We start from the raw sequence: 19,727 nt of genomic DNA, 5'->3' as shown, positions 1-19,727 counted from the left end.
GAATGAAAAGTGACTGAGTCTGTGACCACACATTATAGAGTTGGTTTTATGATGGGAATTATCAGACCAGTTCATCACTGTGTCCAATTGATTCCAGGCCCAAAGTCATTTTAGCTCTGATTTTTGAGGTGGACTGAGTGAAGATAGAGAGTGTGGATGATATGTATGTGTCTGTGTTAGACAATAAATGAAGTGTGAATCCCTGCTGAGGCCCAAGCTGTGAGCAGTCCTGCAATTCATATATTTCTGGGAAGAGATAACTAATGAGGCACCAAAGGACTATAGGCAGAGGAGTTTGCGGAGGAATAAGACCAAGGGAGCTGAGGGATAATTATGGGAAAAGACTTTAGAGAGAGCAGCATGATCCAGTGTTGGAGATGCTCTCCGTAATGGCCCCAAGGGATCATGATTGAGGTCACTGCTTGAAGGGGCTGCAGGCAGCAGATGCCAGAGAGGCATTTTCACAAAGAGCTTACATGACTCAGGAACACAATACCATGTATGTGCCCAAGTGACAAAAGTGTGACTTAGGACAGGAGGCATTCTCCCTTCCTATGGAGCTCAGTGTAACCTCAGTGTGATAAGAACTCCAGGGAAGGGATGGTGATCCTTTCTTTTTAATTTATTTATTTATTTTTTTCTTAAAAAAAATTTATTTGTTTTATTTTTATTTTTTTATTTTTTTAATTTTAAAATCTTTAATTCTTACATGCATTCCCAAACATGAACCCCCCTCCCACCTCCCTCCCCATAACATCTCTGTGGGTCATCCCCATGCACCAGCCCCAAGCATGCTGCATCCTGCATCAGACATAGACTGGCGATTCAATTCTTACATGATAGTATACATGATAGAATACCATTCTCCCAAATCATCCCACCCTCTCCCTCTCCCTCTGAGTCCAAAAGTCCGTTATACACAGCTGTGTCTTTTTTCCTGTCTTGCATACAGGGTCGTCATTGCCATCTTCCTAAATTCCATATATATGTGTTAGTATACTGTATTGGTGTTTTTCTTTCTGGCTTACTTCACTCTGTATAATCGGCTCCAGTTTCATCCATCTCATCAGAACTGATTCAAATGAATTCTTTTTCACGGCTGAGTAATACTCCATTGTGTATATGTACCACAGCTTTCTTATCCATTCATCTGCTGATGGACATCTAGGTTGTTTCCATGTCCTGGCTATTATAAACAGTGCTGCGATGAACATTGGGGTACATGTGTCTCTTTCAATTCTGGTTTCCTCGGTGTGTATGCCCAGAAGTGGGATTGCTGGGTCATAAGGTAGTTCTATTTGCAATTTTTAAGGAATCTCCACACTGTTCTCCATAGTGGCTGTACTAGTTTGCATTCCCACCAACAGTGTAGGAGGGTTCCCTTTTCTCCACACCCTCTCCAGCATTTATTGCTTGCAGATTTTTGGATCGCAGCCATTCTGACTGGTGTGAAGTGGTACCTCATTGTGGTTTTGATTTGCATTTCTCTGATAATGAGTGATGTTGATCATCTTTTCATGTGTTTGTTAGGCATCCGTATGTCTTCTTTGGAGAAATGTCTATTTAGTTCTTTGGCCCATTTTTTGATTGGGTCATTTATTTTTCTGGAATTGAGCTGCATAAGTTGCTTGTATATTTTTGAGATTAGTTGTTTGTCAGTTGCTTCATCTGCTATTATTTTCTCCCATTCAGAAGGCTGTCTTTTCACCTTGCTTATATTTTCCTTTGTTGTGCAGAAGCTTTTAATTTTAATTAGATCCCATTTGTTTATTTTTGCTTTTATTTCCAGCATTCTGGGAGGTGGATCATAGAGGATCCTGCTGTGATTTATGTCTGAGAGTGTTTTGCCTATGTTCTCCTCTAGGAGTTTTATAGTTTCTGATCTTACATTTAGATCTTTAATCCATTTTGAGTTTATTTTTGTGTGCGGTGTTAGGAAGTGATCTAGTTTCATTCTTTTACAAGTGGTTGACCAGTTTTCCCAGCACCACTTGTTAAAGAGATTGTCTTTACTCCATTGTATATTCTTGCCTCCTTTGTCAAAGATAAGGTGTCCATATGTGTGTGGATTTATCTCTGGGCTTTCTATTTTGTTCCATTGATCTATATGTCTGTCTTTGTGCCAGTACCATACTGTTTTGATGACTGTGGCTTTGTAGTAGAGCCTGAAGTCGGGCAAGTTGATTCCTCCAGTTCCATTCTTCTTTCTCAAGATTGCTTTGGTAATTCGAGGTTTTTTGTATTTCCATACAAATCTTGAAATTATTTGTTCTAGTTCTGTGAAAAGTATCACTGGTAGCTTGATAGGGATTGCATTGAATTTGTAAATTGCTTTGGGTAGTATACTCATTTTCACTATATTGATTCTTCCAATCCATGAACATGGTATATTTCTCCATCTATTAGTGTCCTCTTTGATTTCTTTCATCAGTGTTTTATAGTTTTCTATACATAGGTCTTTAGTTTCTTTAGGTAGATATATTCCTAAGTATTTTATTCTTTTCGTTGCAATGGTGAATGGAATTGTTTCCTTAATTTCTTTTTCTACTTTCTCATTATTCGTGTATAGGAATGCAAGGGATTTCTGTGTGTTGATTTTATATCCTGCAACTTTACTATATTCATTGATGAGCTCTAGTAATTTTCTGGTGGAGTCTTTAGGGTTTTCCATGTAGAGGATCATGTCATCTGCAAACAGAGTTTTACTCTTCTTTTCCAATTTGGATTCCTTTTATTTCTTTTTCTGCTCTGATTGCTGTGGCCAAAACTTCCAGAACTATGTTGAATAGTAGCGGTGAAAGTGAACACCCTTGTCTTGTTCCTGACTTTAGGGGAAATGCTTTCAATTTTTCACCATTGAGGATAATGTTTGCTGTGGGTTTGTCATAGATAGCTTTTATTATGTTGAGGTATGTTCCTTCTATTCCTGCTTTCTGGAGAGTTTTTATCATAAATGGATGTTGAATTTTGTCAAAGGCCTTCTCTGCATCTATTGAGATAATCATATGGTTTTTATTTTTCAATTTGTTAATGTGGTGAATTACATTGATTGATTTGTGGATATTGAAGAATCCTTGCATCCCTGGAATAAAGCCCACTTGGTCATGGTGTATGATCTTTTTAATGTGTTGTTGGATTCTGATTGCTAGAATTTTGTTGAGGATTTTTGCATCTATATTTATCAGTGATATTGGCCTGTAGTTTTCTTTTTTTGTGACATCTTTGTCAGGTTTTGGTATTAGGGTGATGGTGGCCTCATAGAAAGAGTTTGGAAGTTTACCTTCCTCTGTAATTTCTGGAAGAGTTTGAGTAGGATAGGTGTTAGTGCTTCTCGAAATTTTTGGTAGAATTCAGCTGTGAAGCTGTCTGGACCTGGGCTTTTGTTTGCTGGAAGATTTCTGATTACAGTTTCAATTTCCGTGCTTGTGATGGGTCTGTTAAGATTTTCTATTTCTTCCTGGTTCAGTTTTGGAAAATTGTACTTTTCTAAGAATTTGTCCATTTCTTCCACGTTGTCCATTTTATTGGCATACAACTGCTGATAGTAGTCTCTTATGATCCTTTGTATTTCTGTGATGTCTGTTGTGATCTCTCCATTTTCATTTCTAATTTTATTGATTTGATTTTTCTCTCTTTGCTTCTTGATGAGTCTGGCTAATGGTTTGTCAATTTTATTTATCCTTTCAAAGAACCAGCTTTTGGCTTTGTTGATTTTTGCTATGGTCTCTTTTGTTTCTTTTGCATTTATTTCTGCCCTAATTTTTAAGATTTCTTTCCTTCTACTAACTCTGGGGTTCTCCAATTCTTCCTTTTCTAGTTGCTTTATTTGTAGAGTTAGGTTATTTATTTGACTTTTTTCTTATTTCTTGAGGTATGCCTGTATTGCTATGAACTTTCCTCTTAGCACTTCTTTTATAGTGTCCCACAGGTTTTGGGTTGTTGTGTTTTCATTTTCATTAGTTTCTATGCATATTTTGATTTCTTTTTGATTTCTTCTGTGATTTGTTGGTTATTCAGAAGTGTGTTGTTCAACCTCCATATGTTGGAATTTTTAATAGTTTTTCTCCTGTAATTGAGATCTAATCTTAATGCATTATGGTTAGAAAAGATGCTTGGAATGATTTCGGTTTTTTTGAATTTATCAAGTTTAGATTTATGGCCCAGGATGTGATCTATCCTGGAGAAGGTTCCATGAGCACTTGAAAAAAAGGTGAAATTCATTGTTTTGGGGTGAAATGTCCTATAGATATCAATTAGGTCTAACTGATCTAATGTATCATTTAAAGTTTGCGTTTCTTTGTTAATTTTCTGTTTAGTTGATCTGTCCATAGGTGTGAGTGGGTTATTAAAGTCTCCCACTATTATTGTGTTATTGTTGATTTCCCCTTTCATACTTGTTAGCATTTGTCTTACATATTGCGGTGCTCCTATATTGGGTGCATATATACTTATAATTGTTATATCTTCTTGGATTGATCCTTTGATCATTATGTAGTGGCCTTCTTTGTCTCTTTTCACAGCCTTTGTTTTAAAGTCTATTTTATCGGATATGAGTATTGCCACTCCTGCTTTCTTTTGGTCTCTATTTGCGTGGAATATCTTTTTCCAGCCCTTCACTTTCAGTCTGTATGTGTCCCTTGTTTTGAGGTGGGTCTCTTGTAAGCAGCATATAGAGAGGTCTTGTTTTTGTATCCATTCTGCCAGTCTTTGCCTTTTGGTTGGGGCGTTCAACCCCTTTACATTTAAGGTAATTATTGATAAGTATGATCCCGTTACCATTTACTTTATTGTTTGGGGTTCGGGTTTATACACCCTTTCGTGTTTCCTGTCTAGAGAATATCCTTTAGAATTTGTTGGAGAGCTGGTTTGGTGGTGCTGAATTCTCTCAGCTTTTGCTTGTCTGTAAAGCTTTTGATTTCTCCTTCGTATTTGAATGAGATCCTTGCTGGGTACAGTAATCTGGGCTGTAGGTTATTGTCTTTCATCACTTTAAGTATGTCTTGCCATTCCCTCCTGGCCTGAAGAGTTTCTATTGAAAGATCAGCTGTTATCCTTATGGGAATCCCCTTGTGTGTTATTTGTTGTTTTTCCCTTGCTGCTTTTAATATTTGTTCTTTGTGTTTGATCTTTGTTAATTTGATTAATACGTGTCTTGGGGTGTTTCGCCTTGGGTTTATCCTATTTGGGACTCTCTGTGTTTCTTGGACTTGGGTGATTATTTCCTTCCCCATTTTAGGGAAGTTTTCAACTATTATCTCCTCAAGGATTTTCTCATGATCTTTCTGTCTTCTTCTTCTGGAACTCCTATAATTCGAATGTTGGAGTGTTTCATATTGTCCTGGAGGTCTCTGAGATTGTCCTCATTTCTTTTAATTCGTTTTTCTTGTTTCCTCTCTGATTCATTTATTTCTACCTTTCTATCTTCCATTTCACTAATCCTATCTTCTGCCTCCATTATTCTACTATTTGTTGCCTCCAGAGTGTTTCTGATCTCATTTATTGCATTATTCATTATATTTTGACTCTTTTTTATTTCTTCTAGGTCCTTGTTAAACCTTTCTTGCATCTTCTCAATCCTTGTCTCTAGGCTATTTATCTGTGATTCCATTTTGATTTCAAGATTTTGGATCATTTTCACTATCAATATTCGGAATTCCTTCTCAGGTAGATTCCCTACTTCTTCCTCTTTTGTTTGGTTTGGTGGGCAACTCTCCTGTTCCTTTACCTGCTGAGTATTCCTCTGTCTCTTCATCTTGGTTATATTACTGCATTTGGGGTGGCCTTTTTATATTCTGGTAATTTGTGCAGTTCTCTTTATTATGGAGCTTCCTCACTGTGGGTGGGGTTCTATCAGTGGCTTGTCCAGGTTTCCTGGTTAGGGAGGCTTGTGTTGGAGTTCTGGTGGGTGGAGCTGGGTTTCTTCTCTCTCTTTTTGAAGACAATGGTCTGCTTTTCTGGTTGCCTGATGTCCTCTGCCAGCCTACAGAAGTTGTTTTGTGGAGTTTGCTCGGCTTTGAAATGTTCTTTTGAGGAATTTGTGAGGGAGAAAGTGGTCTTCCCGTCCTATTCCTCCGCCATCTTTATGCTGTTCCTTTCTTTTTAATTTAGTTTTATTTAAAAAAAAATTTATTGAAGTACACTTGATTTACACTTTATTAATTTAAGCTGTGCTAATTTGAGCAAATGGATTCACTTATACATATATATTCTTTTTCATATTTTTTTTCCAGTATGGTTTATCAAAGGATATTGAATATAGTTCCCTGTGCTATACAGTTGGACCTACCTTGTTGTTTATCTACCCTACATATAATAGTTTGAATCTACTAATCCCACACTCCCAGTCCTTCCCTCTCCCTTCCTACTTCGTACCTACAAGTCTGTTCTCTCTGAGTCTTTCTGTTCCATAGCTATGTTCATTTGTGTCATTTTTTTTAGATTCCACATATAAGTGATAGCATTTGTATTTGTCTTTCTCTTTTTGACTTATTTCACCTAGTATGATAATCTCTAGTTGCATCCATGTTCTGAAAATGGCATTATTTCATTCTTTCTCCTGGCTGAGTCATACTGCATTGTTTATGTATGGTATCTTTATCCAGTCATCTGTCAATGGACATTTAGATTGTCTCCATGTCTTGGCTATTGTAAATAGTGCTACTATGAACTTAGGGGTGCACATATTTTTTCAAATTATAGTTTTGTCTAGATAGGTGCCAGGAGTAGAATTCCTGGATCATAAGGCAACTCTATTTTTAGTTTTTTTAGAGGAAACTCCACACCATTTTCCACAGTGGCTGTACTGATTTATATTCCCACCAACAGTATAAGAGGGTTCCCTTTGCTCCATACCCTCTCCAGCATTTATTTTTTGCAAACTTTTTTATGATGGCCCTTCTGACTGGTAAGAGGTGGTACCTCATTGTAGATTTGATTTCAGTTCAGTTCAGTCGCTCAGTCATGTTTGACTCTTTGCGACCACATGAACTGAAGCACGCCAGGCCTCCCTGTCCATCACCAATTCCCGGAGTTTACTCAAACTCATGTCCATTGAGTTGGTGATGCCATCCAACCATCTCATCCTTTGTCATCCCCTTCTTCTCCTGCCCTCAATCTTGCCCAACATCAGGGTCTTTTCAAATGAGTCAGCTCTTCGCATCAGGTAGCCAAAGTATTGGAGTTTCAGCTTCAGCATCAGTCTTCCAGTGAATATTCAGGACTGATTTCCTTTAGGATGGATTGGGTGGATCTCCTTGCAGTCCAAGGGACTCTCAAGAGTCTTCTCCAACACCACAGTTCAAAAGCATCAATTCTTCAGCACTCAGCTTTCTTTATAGTCCAACTCTCACATCCATACATGACCACTGGAAAAACCATAGTCTTGATTAGACGGACCTTTGTTGGCAAAGTAATGTCTCTGCTTTTTAATATGCTATCTAGGTCAGTCATAACTTTCCTTCCAAGGTGTAAGCGTCTTTTTGTTTCATGGCTACAGTGATTTTAGAGCCCCCCAAAATAAAGTCTGCCACTGTTTCCATGTTTCTCCATCTATTTGCCATGAAGTGATGGGACCGGATGCCGTGATCTTAGTTTTCTGAATGTTGAGCTTTAAGCCAGCTTTTTCACTCTCCTCTTTCACTTTCATCAAGAGGCTCTCTAGTTCGTCTTCACTTTCCGCCATGAGGGTGGTGTCATCTGAATATCTGAGGTTACTGATATTTCTCCCAGCAATCTTTTTTTTTTTTTTTAGTTTTTTATTTTTTAAATTTTAAAATCTTTAATTCTTACATGCATTCCCAAACATGAACCCCCCTCCCACCTCCCTCCCCATAACAGCTTTCTGGGTCATCCCCATGCACCAGCCCCAAGCATGCTGCATCCTGCGTCAGACATAGACTGGCGATTCAATTCACATGATAGTATGCATGTTAGAATGTCATTCTCCCAAATCATCCCACCCTCTCCCTCTCCCTCTGAGTCCAAAAGTCCGTTATACACATCTGTGTCTCTTTCCCTGTCTTGCATACAGGGTCGTCATTGCCATCTTCCTAAATTCCATATATATGTGTTAGTATACTGTATTGGTGTTTTTCTTTCTGGCTTACTTCACTCTGTATAATCGGCTCCAGTTTCATCCATCTCATCAGAACTGATTCAAATGAATTCTTTTTCACGGCTGAGTAATACTCCATTGTGTATATGTACCACAGCTTTCTTATCCATTCATCTGCTGATGGACATCTAGGTTGTTTCCATGTCCTGGCTATTATAAACAGTGCTGCGATGAACATTGGGGTACATGTGTCTCTTTCAATTCTGGTTTCCTCGGTGTGTATGCCCAGAAGTGGGATTGCTGGGTCATAAGGTAGTTCTATTTGCAATTTTTAAGGAATCTCCACACTGTTCTCCATAGTGGCTGTACTAGTTTGCATTCCCACCAACAGTGTAGGAGGGTTCCCTTTTCTCCACACCCTCTCCAGCATTTATTGCTTGCAGATTTTTGGATCGCAGCCATTCTGACTGGTGTGAAGTGGTACCTCATTGTGGTTTTGATTTGCATTTCTCTGATAATGAGTGATGTTGATCATCTTTTCATGTGTTTGTTAGGCATCCGTATGTCTTCTTTGGAGAAATGTCTATTTAGTTCTTTGGCCCATTTTTTGATTGGGTCGTTTATTTTTCTGGAGTTGAGCTGCAGAAGTTGCTTGTATATTTTTGAGATTAGTTGTTTGTCAGTTGCTTCATCTGCTATTATTTTCTCCCATTCAGAAGGCTGTCTTTTCACCTTGCTTATATTTTCCTTTGTTGTGCAGAAGCTTTTAATTTTAATTAGATCCCATTTGTTTATTTTTGCTTTAATTTCCAGAATTCTGGGAGGTGGATCATAGAGGATCCTGCTGTGATTTATGTCTGAGAGTGTTTTGCCTATGTTCTCCTCTAGGAGTTTTATAGTTTCTGATCTTACATTTAGATCTTTAATCCATTTTGAGTTTATTTTTGTGTGCGGTGTTAGAAAGTGATCTAGTTTCATTCTTTTACAAGTGGTTGACCAGTTTTCCCAGCACCACTTGTTAAAGAGATTGTCTTTACTCCATTGTATATTCTTGCCTCCTTTGTCAAAGATAAGGTGTCCATATGTGTGTGGATTTATCTCTGGGCTTTCTATTTTGTGCCATTGATCTATATGTCTGTCTTTGTGCCAGTACCATACTGTCTTGATGACTGTGGCTTTGTAGTAGAGCCTGAAGTCAGGCAAGTTGATTCCTCCAGTTCCATTCTTCTTTCTCAAGATTGCTATGGCTATTCGAGGTTTTTTGTATTTCCATACAAATCTTGAAATTATTTGTTCTAGTTCTGTGAAAAATGTGGCTGGTAGCTTGATAGGGATTGCATTGAATTTGTAAATTGCTTTGGGTAGTATACTCATTTTCACTATATTGATTCTTCCAATCCATGAACATGGTATATTTCTCCATCTTTGATTTCTTTCATCAGTGTTTTATAGTTTTCTATATATAGGTCTTTAGTTTCTTTAGGTAGATATATTCCTAAGTATTTTATTCTTTTCGTTGCAATGGTGAATGGAATTGTTTCCTTAATTTCTTTTCTACTTTCTCATTATTCGTGTATAGGAATGCAAGGGATTTCTGAGTGTTGATTTTATATCCTGCAACTTTACTATATTCATTGATTAGCTCTAGTAATTTTCTGGTGGAGTCTTTAGGGTGTTTCATGTAGAGGATCATGTCATCTGCAAACAGTGAGAGTTTTACTTCTTCTTTTCCAATTTGGATTCCTTTTATTTCCTTTTCTGCTCTGATTGCTGTGGCCAAAACTTCCAGAACTATGTTGAATAGTAGCGGTGAAAGTGGACACCCTTGTCTTGTTCCTGACTTTAGGGGAAATGCTTTCAATTTTTCACCATTGAGGATAATGTTTGCTGTGGGTTTGTCATAGATAGCTTTTATTATGTTGAGATATGTCCCTTCTATTCCTGCTTTCTGGAGAGTTTTTATCATAAATGGATGTTGAATTTTGTCAAAGGCCTTCTCTGCATCTATTGAGATAATCATATGGTTTTTATTTTTCAATTTGTTAATGTGGTGAATTACATTGATTGATTTGCGGATATTGAAGAATCCTTGCATCCCTGGGATAAAGCCCACTTGGTCATGGTGTATGATCTTTTTAATGTGTTGTTGGATTCTGATTGCTAGAATTTTGTTGAGGATTTTTGCATCTATGTTCATCAGAGATATTGGCCTGTAGTTTTCTTTTTTTGTGACATCTTTGTCAGGTTTTGGTATTAGGGTGATGGTGGCCTCATAGAATGAGTTTGGAAGTTGACCTTCCTCTGCAATTTTCTGGAAGAGTTTGAGTAGGATAGGTGTTAGCTCTTCTCGAAATTTTTGGTAGAATTCAGCTGTGAAGCCATCTGGACCTGGGCTTTTGTTTGCTGAAAGATTTCTGATTACAGTATCAATTTCCGTGCTTGTGATGGGTCTGTTAAGATTTTCTATTTCTTCCTGGTTCAGTTTTGGAAAATTGTACTTTTCTAAGAATTTGTCCATTTCTTCCACGTTGTCCATTTTATTGGCATACAACTGCTGATAGTAGTCTCTTATGATCCTTTGTATTTCTGTGTTGTCTGTTGTGATCTCTCCATTTTCATTTCTAATTTTATTGATTTGATTTTTCTCTCTTTGCTTCTTGATGAGTCTGGCTAATGGTTTGTCAATTTTATTTATCCTTTCAAAGAACCAGCTTTTGGCTTTGTTGATTTTTGCTATGGTCTCTTTTGTTTCTTTTGCATTTATTTCTGCCCTAATTTTTAAGATTTCTTTCCTTCTACTTCTCCCAGCAATCTTGATTCCAGTTTGTGCTTCATCCAGTCCAGCGTTTCTCATGATGTTCTCTGCATGTAAGTTAAATAAGCAGGGTGACAATATATAGCCTTGACGTACTACTTTCCCTATTTGGAACCAGCCTGTTATTCCATGTCCAGTTCTAACTGTTGCTTCCTGACCTGCATACAGATTTCTCAAGAGGCAGGTCAGGTGGACTAGTATTCCCATCTCTTGAAGAATTTTCCACAGTTTATTGTGATCCACACAGTCAAAGGCTTTGGCAGAGTCAATAAAGCAGAAATAGATGTTTTCTGGAACTCTCTTGCTTTTTCCATGATCCGACGGATGTTGGCAATTTGATCTCTGGTTCCTCTGCCTTTTCTAAAAGCAGCTTGGACATCTTGAAGGTCATGGTTCACGTATTGTTGAAGCCTGGCTTGGAGAATTTTTAGCATTACTTTGCTAGCGTGTGAGATGAGTGAAAATGTGTGGTAGTTTGAGCATTCTTTGGCATTGCCTTTCTTTGGGATTGGAATGAAAACTGACCTTTTCCAGTCTTGTGGCCACTGCTGAGTTTTCCAAATTTGCTGATATATTGAGTGCAGCACTTTCACGGCATCATCTTTAGGATTTAAAATAGCTCAACTGGAATTCCATCACCTCCCCTACCTTTTTCTTAATGATGCTTCCTAAGGCCCACTTGACTTCACATTCCAGGATGCCTGGCTCTAGGTGAGTGATCACACCATCGTGATTATCTGGGTTATGACAATCTTTTTTGGTTTGTGACATTGTACGGGAGACAGGGAGCAAGACCATCCCCTAGACAAAGAAATGCAAAAAAGCAAAATGGCTGTTTGAGGAGGCCTTACAAATAGCTGTAAAAAGAAGAGAAGCGAAAAGCAAAGGAGGAAAGGAAAGATATAAGCATCTGAATGCAGAGTTCCAAAGAATAGCAAGGACAGATAAGAAAGCCTTCCTCGGTGATCAATGCAAAGAAATAGAGGAAAACAATAGAATGGGAAAGGCTAGAGATCTCTTCAAGAAAATTAGATACCAAGGGAACATTTCATGCAAAGATGGGCTCAATAAAGGACAGAAATGGTATGGACCTAACAGAAGCAGAAGATATTGAGAAGAGGTGGTGGCAAGAATACACAGAAGAACTGTACAAAAAAAGATTTGATTTGCATTTCTCTAATAATTAGCAATGATGAGCATCTTTTCTTGTGCCTATTGGCCATCTGTGTGTCTTCTTTGAGAATGTCTCCCTAGGTCTTTTGCCCATTTTTCAAATGGGTTTTTTGTATTGTTGTTGTTGTGGAGTTGTACGAGCTGTTTCTATATTTTGGAAATTAAGCCCTTGTTGGTTACATCATTTGCAAATATTTTCTCCCAGTCCATAGGTTGTGTTTTTGTTTTGTTTATGGTTTTCTTTGCTGTGCAAAAGCTTCTAAGTTTGATTAACTCCCATTTGTTTATTTGGGCTTTTATTTCTATTGCCTTGGGAGACTGATCTAAGAAAACATTGGTACAGTTTATGTCAGAGAACGTTTTGCCTATATTTTCTTCCAGGAGTTTCATAGTGTCTTATACTTAAGTCTTTAAGCCATTTTGAGTTTATTTTTGTGTATGGTGTGAGAGTGTGTTCTAACTTCGTTGATATACATGTGGCTGTCCTACTTTCCCAGCACCACTTGCTGAAGAAACTGTCTTCTCTCCATTGTATATTCTTGCCTCTTTTGGAATGGTGACCCCTTACTGAGGGCATTGGGCAGGGGATAGAGCCAGCTTCAGTGGCAGGGTCCTGACTGGTTTATTTGCAGCATACATGAGACACATTCAGAGATTCCTGGAAATAACTTAGTGGGGCATGGCCTGGAATATAGGGATGAGAGAGGGTGAGATACAGGTCACATTTTGCAGATTTTCCACTAGCTAGTACAGCTCAGGAAGTGGGTGATATAGAAACTAATCTTTTCCAGACTAGTTCTTTTTTTAAAATTTTAATTGAAGCATAATTGCTATACAGTATTGTGTTGGTTTCTGCCAAACATCAACATATATACCTATGGCTGATCCATTGTTGATGTTTGGCAGACTAGTTCTTGAATGAATTATATTACATGAATTTATTGGAATTAGACGACACCAATACAGGTTTGTCACCATTCTAGTTTCATCGGATAGGCTGTTTTCTTAGTATCGGTCCCCTCAAGAAGATCATTTTGAGAACAAAACTCCATGCAAATAGTTCATTAGTGAGTTAACTGTAAGAAACACTGCTGGGGAGTGGGGAGGTGAGCTGGAGAAAAGAAGGTAACAAATACAGGGTGGGTGATTATGCTAGTTACAACTGTGGTCAACCTGTGTGCAGTATCACTGGGGAAATCCTGGGAAACCAATATAGAACACACACCTCCGTGTCAGCCCTCCTGAGAGGTATGGGAGTTGGCATATTCATTCATTCATTCACTCTTGTTATTCCCAGGGCGATGTTAATCCCTCAGCACCTCCACTGGAAAGGCTCTGGCAGCCAAAGAAGGTCCATGGAAGAGAATTGCAGGCACGGGCATTGGAAGCCAGATTAGTGTGCATGGAAGTGGTAAGTACAGGGATATGGGTGGGTTGCAGGTGGCATCTGCTACACCAATGGTGTGGAAGTTCTTCTAGCTTTGTCTGCTGTTTGGCATTGTTTGATGGATTTTCTTGCTGACAAACCTGAAAACCTCTACTGCCTGCTCTGTTCCCATTTCCATTCTCCTTGATTTTCCACTTCACTCTTAGGCTATGTGCCTCATTTTTGTAATGTCTTAAATAAGAATAATATATTTTTATTTTTATTTATTTTTGACTATGCTGGGTATTCGTTGCTGCATGCGGGCTTTCTCTATTTTCAGTAAGTGGGGGCTACTCTTTTTGTTGTGGTGCGTGGGCTTCTCATTGCAGTGGCTTCTCTTCTTGTGGAGCACAGGCTCTAGGTGTGGGCTCAGTAGTTGTGGTTCCTGGGCTCCAGAGCACAGGCTCAGTAGTTGTTGTTCATGGGCTTAGTTTCCCCATGGCATGTAGAATCTTCCTGGACCAGGGATCAGACCCATGTCTCCTGCAATGGCAGGCAAATTCTTTATTCCTGAGCCACCAGGGAGCCTCAGAATAATGTCTTTTTAACACTATTCTATGTACAGGCATACCTGTTATAATGTACTTTGCAAATAATATGTATTTTACAATTTGAAGGTTTATGGCAATCCTTTGTTGAGCAAGTCTGTTGGCACCATTTTTTCCAATAGCATTTGTTCACTTTGTGTCTTTGTGTTACATTTTGGTAATTCTTGAAATATTTCAAACATTTTCATTATTATTTGTTATGGTGATCTGTGATCAGTGATCTTTGTTACTATTGGAATTGTTTGGGGCACCATGAACTGCGCCTACGTAAGACAGCCAGCAGATAAATTGTTCATGAAAGGAGGAGTCAATCTAGGTGGCAAATTTCATTGTTGTCTTATTTTAAGAAATTGCCACAGCCATCCCAGTCTTCATCAGACACTGCCTTGATGAGGCAGCAGCCATCCACATTAAGGCAAGACCCTCTACCAGCAAAAGATTAAAATTAGCTGAAGGTCCAGATGATGGTTGGCATTTTTAGCAGTGAAGTATTTTGTAACGGAGATATGTATTGAATATAGTGTTTTTAAGATATCATACTATTGCACACTCAGTAGACTATAGCATAGCTTAAACATAACTTTTACATGATTGGGAAACCAAAAAACAGGTGTGACTCAGTTTATTGAGATATTTGATTTGTTGTGGTGGTCTGAAACTGAATCCAAGGTGTGGCAAGTTGCCTGTATTGAGGAACAAATTAACATTTGAAAAAGAATATGTCATCATGATCATGACCTGCCTCTTGAGAAATCTATATGCAGGTCAGGAAGCAGCAGTTAGAACTGGACATGGAATAACAGACTTGTTCCAAATCGGGAAAGGAGTACGTCAAGGCTGTATACTGTCACCCTGCTTATTTAACTTATATGCAGAGAACATCATGAGAAACGCTGGACTGGATGAAACACAAGCTGGAATCAAGACTGCTGGGAGATACATCAATAACCTCAGATATGCAAATGACACCACCCTTATGGCAGAAAGCAAAGAAGAACTAAAGAGCCTCTTGATGAAAGTGAAAGAGGAGAGTGAGAAAGCTGGCTTAAAGCTCAATATTCAGAAAACGAAGATCATGGCATCTGGTCCCATCACTTCATGGGAAATAGATGGGGAGACAATGGAAACAGTGACAGAACTTACTTTTCTGGGCTCCAAAATCACTGCAGATGGTGAATGCAGCCATGAAATTAAAATACACTCCTCAGAAGAAAAGTTATGACCAACCTAGACAGCATATTAAAAAGCAGAGACATTACTTTGCCAACAAAGTTCTGTCTAGTCAAGGCTATGGTTTTTCCTGTGGTCATGTATGGATGTGAGAGGTGGACTATAAAGTGCCGGGAGCCAGCACGGGAGATCCCACCCATGACAAGGTCATGCGGAGAGACCTGATGGGCAAGGCGAGTCAGGTCTCAAGGGGTCCTCTGTCCGAGCATCTACCCCGAAACCAAAATCTGTCTGTTTACTGTCTGCTATACTATACTCTTCTGACATTACCACCTTTTCTCTGGAAAGAGTTAACTCAGAGCTCCAGTTAACAGTCTCCTGCATATAAAAAGAATGTCTCGGCTTAAAACCTTTTGATGGCTTTCTAACTTTCCTGACCGGTCTGCCCGGACTTTTACAACTTGTGAATTGTTTACAGCCCCCCAACGGAGAGAGGCATGCATCTTAAAGCATCTTAAAGATATAGAGCCTTTTAGAGTTAAGAATTAGTTCGGTGAAGAGTTTGTTGAGTTAATTTTTGCTGCCAGGCCTCCATATCCTTTATGTTTTAGGCACCTGGGAGGATATTAATCAATGTAAATGGGATGCAAAAATAGAAATATAGTAGTTTTGATGTTAGCAACACTAGACTTTTGAGTTAATTAATTTTCTCTTTGTTATAAATTACTGTACTCCTTTTCCTTGTTATAAATTGTTGTGTCCTTGCTATGTACGAATGTAACTTTGTTTAGTGCTTTCTGAGAGTGGCACCAGACTTTGGGAAGAACAACACTATTACCCTTATCAGAAAAGGGCTGTAAAATGCTAATTGGCCTTCTGGCCACAAGATGATGTAAATCACCTAAGACTTGTGTATACAACTAGGTATGCAGAGAGAAAGCCTGCTCTCGATAAGAGTCAGGGCTGCTGATGCTGCATAATTTTGTATTATCCATTGATCTCTATTACAAAAAAAGGTATAAAAGGCCTTTCCGGACAATAGAGGATGGGCCAGTCACTGGAAAGACTGGTTTCCCCTGTGTCTTCTTTACTCTATTTTCAGGCTGAATTCCCATCTCGGGCATGGAGGCTCTCTGAGTCTACTTACTTGCCCTGGCTTTTAAGACCCACGAGAGAGGGAGCCTAAGGTGGGGCACCCTCTGCTATTCAAGTGGGCACTGGTGGCCTAATGTAGACGGTGCAAATTCCTTGTCGTGGAACTTTATTAGTTCTCCACATAAACCAAGTTATTCAGCCTCTTTTCTCCACTAAATTTTCCTACTACACTATTTCTTCCTAATCTCTCTTTATATTTCTAAATAAATAAGTTTTTCCTCGCCACGCCGTCCCCGCTTTAAATTACCCTGGATCTACCAGGGCTGGACCCCAGCAATAAAGAAAGCCGAGCACAGAAGAATTGATGCTTTTGAACTGTGGTGTTGGAGAAGACTCTTGAGAGTCCCTTGGACTGCAAGGAGATCCAACCAGTCCATCCTAAAGGAAATCAGTCCTGAATATTCATTAGAAGGACTGATGTTGAAGCTGATACTCCAATATTTTGGCCACCTGATGGGAAGAACTGACTTATTTGAAAAGACCTTGATGCTGGGCAAGATGGAAGGCAGGAGGAGAAGGGGACGACAGAGGATGAGATGGTTGGATGGCATCACCAACTCCATGGACATGAGTTTGGGTAAACTCCAGGAGTTGGTGATGGACAGGGAGGCCTGGTAAGCTGCAGTCCCTGGGGTCCCAAAGAGTCAGACATGGCTGAGCAACTGAACTGAACTAATGTCATGATCTGTGTGCAAGAAGGGCTTTCTCTTTCTATGGTCATACTTGTTTTGCCCTTGGCAAAGCGAAAACTTGCCGATCTTCTCTTTCTGGGACATTTGAAAGCTAACACTTGATTTAATAGATAAAGGCTGGTTTTGTCCTCTAAAGAAGTGTATGTTTTATTATTTTTCTAATATTTTATCTGAGTTACTTTGATTATGTTAAAATTTGATGATATAACAATGTAAAACATACTTCATTGATATCTAATCATATTACATTTATTTTACTATCTTTCATCACTTAGCTTATCCCACAAATAGTTAGGGCAGAACATAGGGACTTTATGTTCCCCATGTTTATGCGCAACTTTAAATTCCCCAAATTTATGCAGCCACAGTCACGACCTGAACTCAGGCCAATCTCAGAGCTGTTTGTTACCTCAGGAGACTGATCTTTTATATTCCTGGCATTTTGTGTCCTGTGCTGTCTGTGTTAGCTGTTGATTCAGTGAATTACTTCCTTTTGCTCTGAATTATTTAGGATGGAGATAGGGAGAGGGAAAAGGGAGGAAGAAGAAGGAGAGCTGCTTTTGTTGGCTTCTGAGTAACTGGTAATTATTGTAACGCCACTTTCCTATATATACTCAAGCTGCACGTGGTTGAAAAGTCCTTTTACAGACATTTAAAAATTTAATCTTCATAACTAGTGCGTAAAATGAGCAGGAAGAAAAGGACCTATTCAGAACAGGTTTGCACTAATACTTTGGAGGAGGTAAAGAAAAGGAGACTCAGAGAAATAGGATGCATGTAATGAGGCAGTAAAGTCATGCTATTTGTTGCTTAGAGAAGAAAGGACATGCCTAGCGGGGTTTATGTGATGGTTTTCATGCTTTATATGTAGGTGTGGTGAAGGGTGGCTGTACTTAGAGTTGAGCCAGTCCTGGCTGTGGCAGTTCTGAGAGGAGTCATTTTGAGAAAGGCCTTGGCTCACCCTGAGCCCTCGTTTCTTCATTCTGCTGTTTGTAAGAATTAACAAGATGCATGTAAAAGCACTGTGCAAGCTTTAAAGTGCTGTATGTGATTCTATAGCTGATACTTCCCTGATGGTAAAGAGATAGTCTTGTAGAATCAGGATAGGAAAAAGCATACTGAGAGTTGGTTTCTTAACAAGCATTGTTGGGGATCCAAAGTTTACTTATTTGTATGTTGAAGATTTGTCTGGTAGAAAATTGTTTGATTGTTTTTAGAAGTAAGATGACAACACTGGTTTATATCTGTTCAGTACCTTTGTTGACAGTGGTGGGATAATATTGAATATTTTGAAAGTACCTTCATCCAGATATTTTGGATAAAGCAATGCTTATGCATTATAGAATTGTTAGAAGATTTCCAGGTAATGGCAGGAAATTCCACTGTGTTGGGTTGTTGGGTTTTGAAAAATCCAGGATAGTGTCCATGTTCAGCTCCTTAGTAGCTGTGTGATCCAGGACTGGCTAGTCTGGTTTTTCATTTGTAAAAAAGGCTGCAAGTTCTCCTAGGGATCATTGTGAAGACTGAATTGAGACAATAGGTGAGGAAATTCTCTGAAAACTATAGATAGCCCCATACAGTTGCATACACTAATAAAAATTATTATTTTTAATAATAATATTATTTCTCATGTTTTAAAAAATGAAACCAACAAGCAAATATTCAGTGATACAAGTTAGAATCAAACCAGAAATTAAGGAGATGTAGTTCAATATGGAGACACAGATTGCTGCTTTTTAAAAGAAATTTATTTTTTAAATTCACAGATTGCTTTATGATAATGATTTCTTTCCATATGGTTTTGGTATGGGATGCTTAAGGGTGATAAATGGGGAACTGTGCCAATGTGATGTATGTGCACAAGTTTATTTCAAGATTCATAACTTGCCTTTCTGGCAAAATACAAACTAAGAGTTTCATTTGAACCTGTTCAGCCTATTGTCTCTTTCAGACTTAGAAGACTAAATAAGTCTGATTTACTCTTCAGTAACTCCATTAAAAACGTCATAGGGTTAACTGAACCCCAGGTAGCAGAGGGTAGTGTAGGAGTTGAAAGTCTGCAGTCCAGGTTCCCTGGGCAGAGCTGGGTAGCTCTCCAGACTGGGTTTCTGTAGATGTATATGTGGTGGATTTGCCACAACACATGTCTGGACGTCAGCATTGTAGCATATGAAATCCAAGTTTATCAACTTACAGAGTATCGATCTTTCTCTTTGGAGTGGACTTCCATCATCCCTACTCATCACCTGACATCTAAGACCTAAATACCAAGTCATCAATTTTCAGGGAGAATATAGTTACCAGGAAAACCAAAGTTTTCTAGTTAACATTGGAGAAGCCAAATTTCAATCAGAAAATTGCTTGATGACCTTGATATCCAAACCAGTATCACCAGTCATCTGATTGGAATATCAAAGGGTTCGTTAGTCGAGTTTCTTGAGTGTATGCAACAAAATTCTCTTTTGGCTACCTAAGCAGAAAAATAGTTTATTAGGAGTTCTCAGGTAGTTCATAAGAAATGATGGGCAGGCTGGAGAACCAGGCTCAGAAGAATGAAACCAAGAGAGGCTATGAATGGCGGCCGTGGCAGGGCATGCTGTCATCTGTTGAGTGTGTTGCTGTTGTCCCAACTCTGAGCAGCTGATGCAGCCAGTATCTACAGACCCACACTGCTGATACTCCTGCTGGTCTTCTG

General features: G+C 38.8%; 1 protein-coding gene across 2 annotated transcripts in view; it reads left to right on the top strand.

Annotated features, from left to right (window-relative positions):
* The window catches only part of LOC121818210 (uncharacterized), an 81,705-nt gene that overhangs the window by 24,503 nt on the left and 37,475 nt on the right, over nt 1-19,727 (top strand). For both annotated transcript variants that reach the window (XM_042241854.2, XM_042241853.2), the window contains exon 2: nt 13,339-13,452. The gene's annotated coding sequence lies outside the window, so the exon portion shown is untranslated. The remainder of the gene's footprint in view (nt 1-13,338; nt 13,453-19,727) is intronic.

Source organism: Ovis aries, chromosome X (assembly GCF_016772045.2).
Source record: "Ovis aries strain OAR_USU_Benz2616 breed Rambouillet chromosome X, ARS-UI_Ramb_v3.0, whole genome shotgun sequence".
Taxonomy (NCBI): Eukaryota; Metazoa; Chordata; class Mammalia; order Artiodactyla; family Bovidae; genus Ovis; species Ovis aries.
Note: the sequence above shows the minus strand (reverse complement) of the source record. Positions and strands in the feature narration are given on the sequence as shown.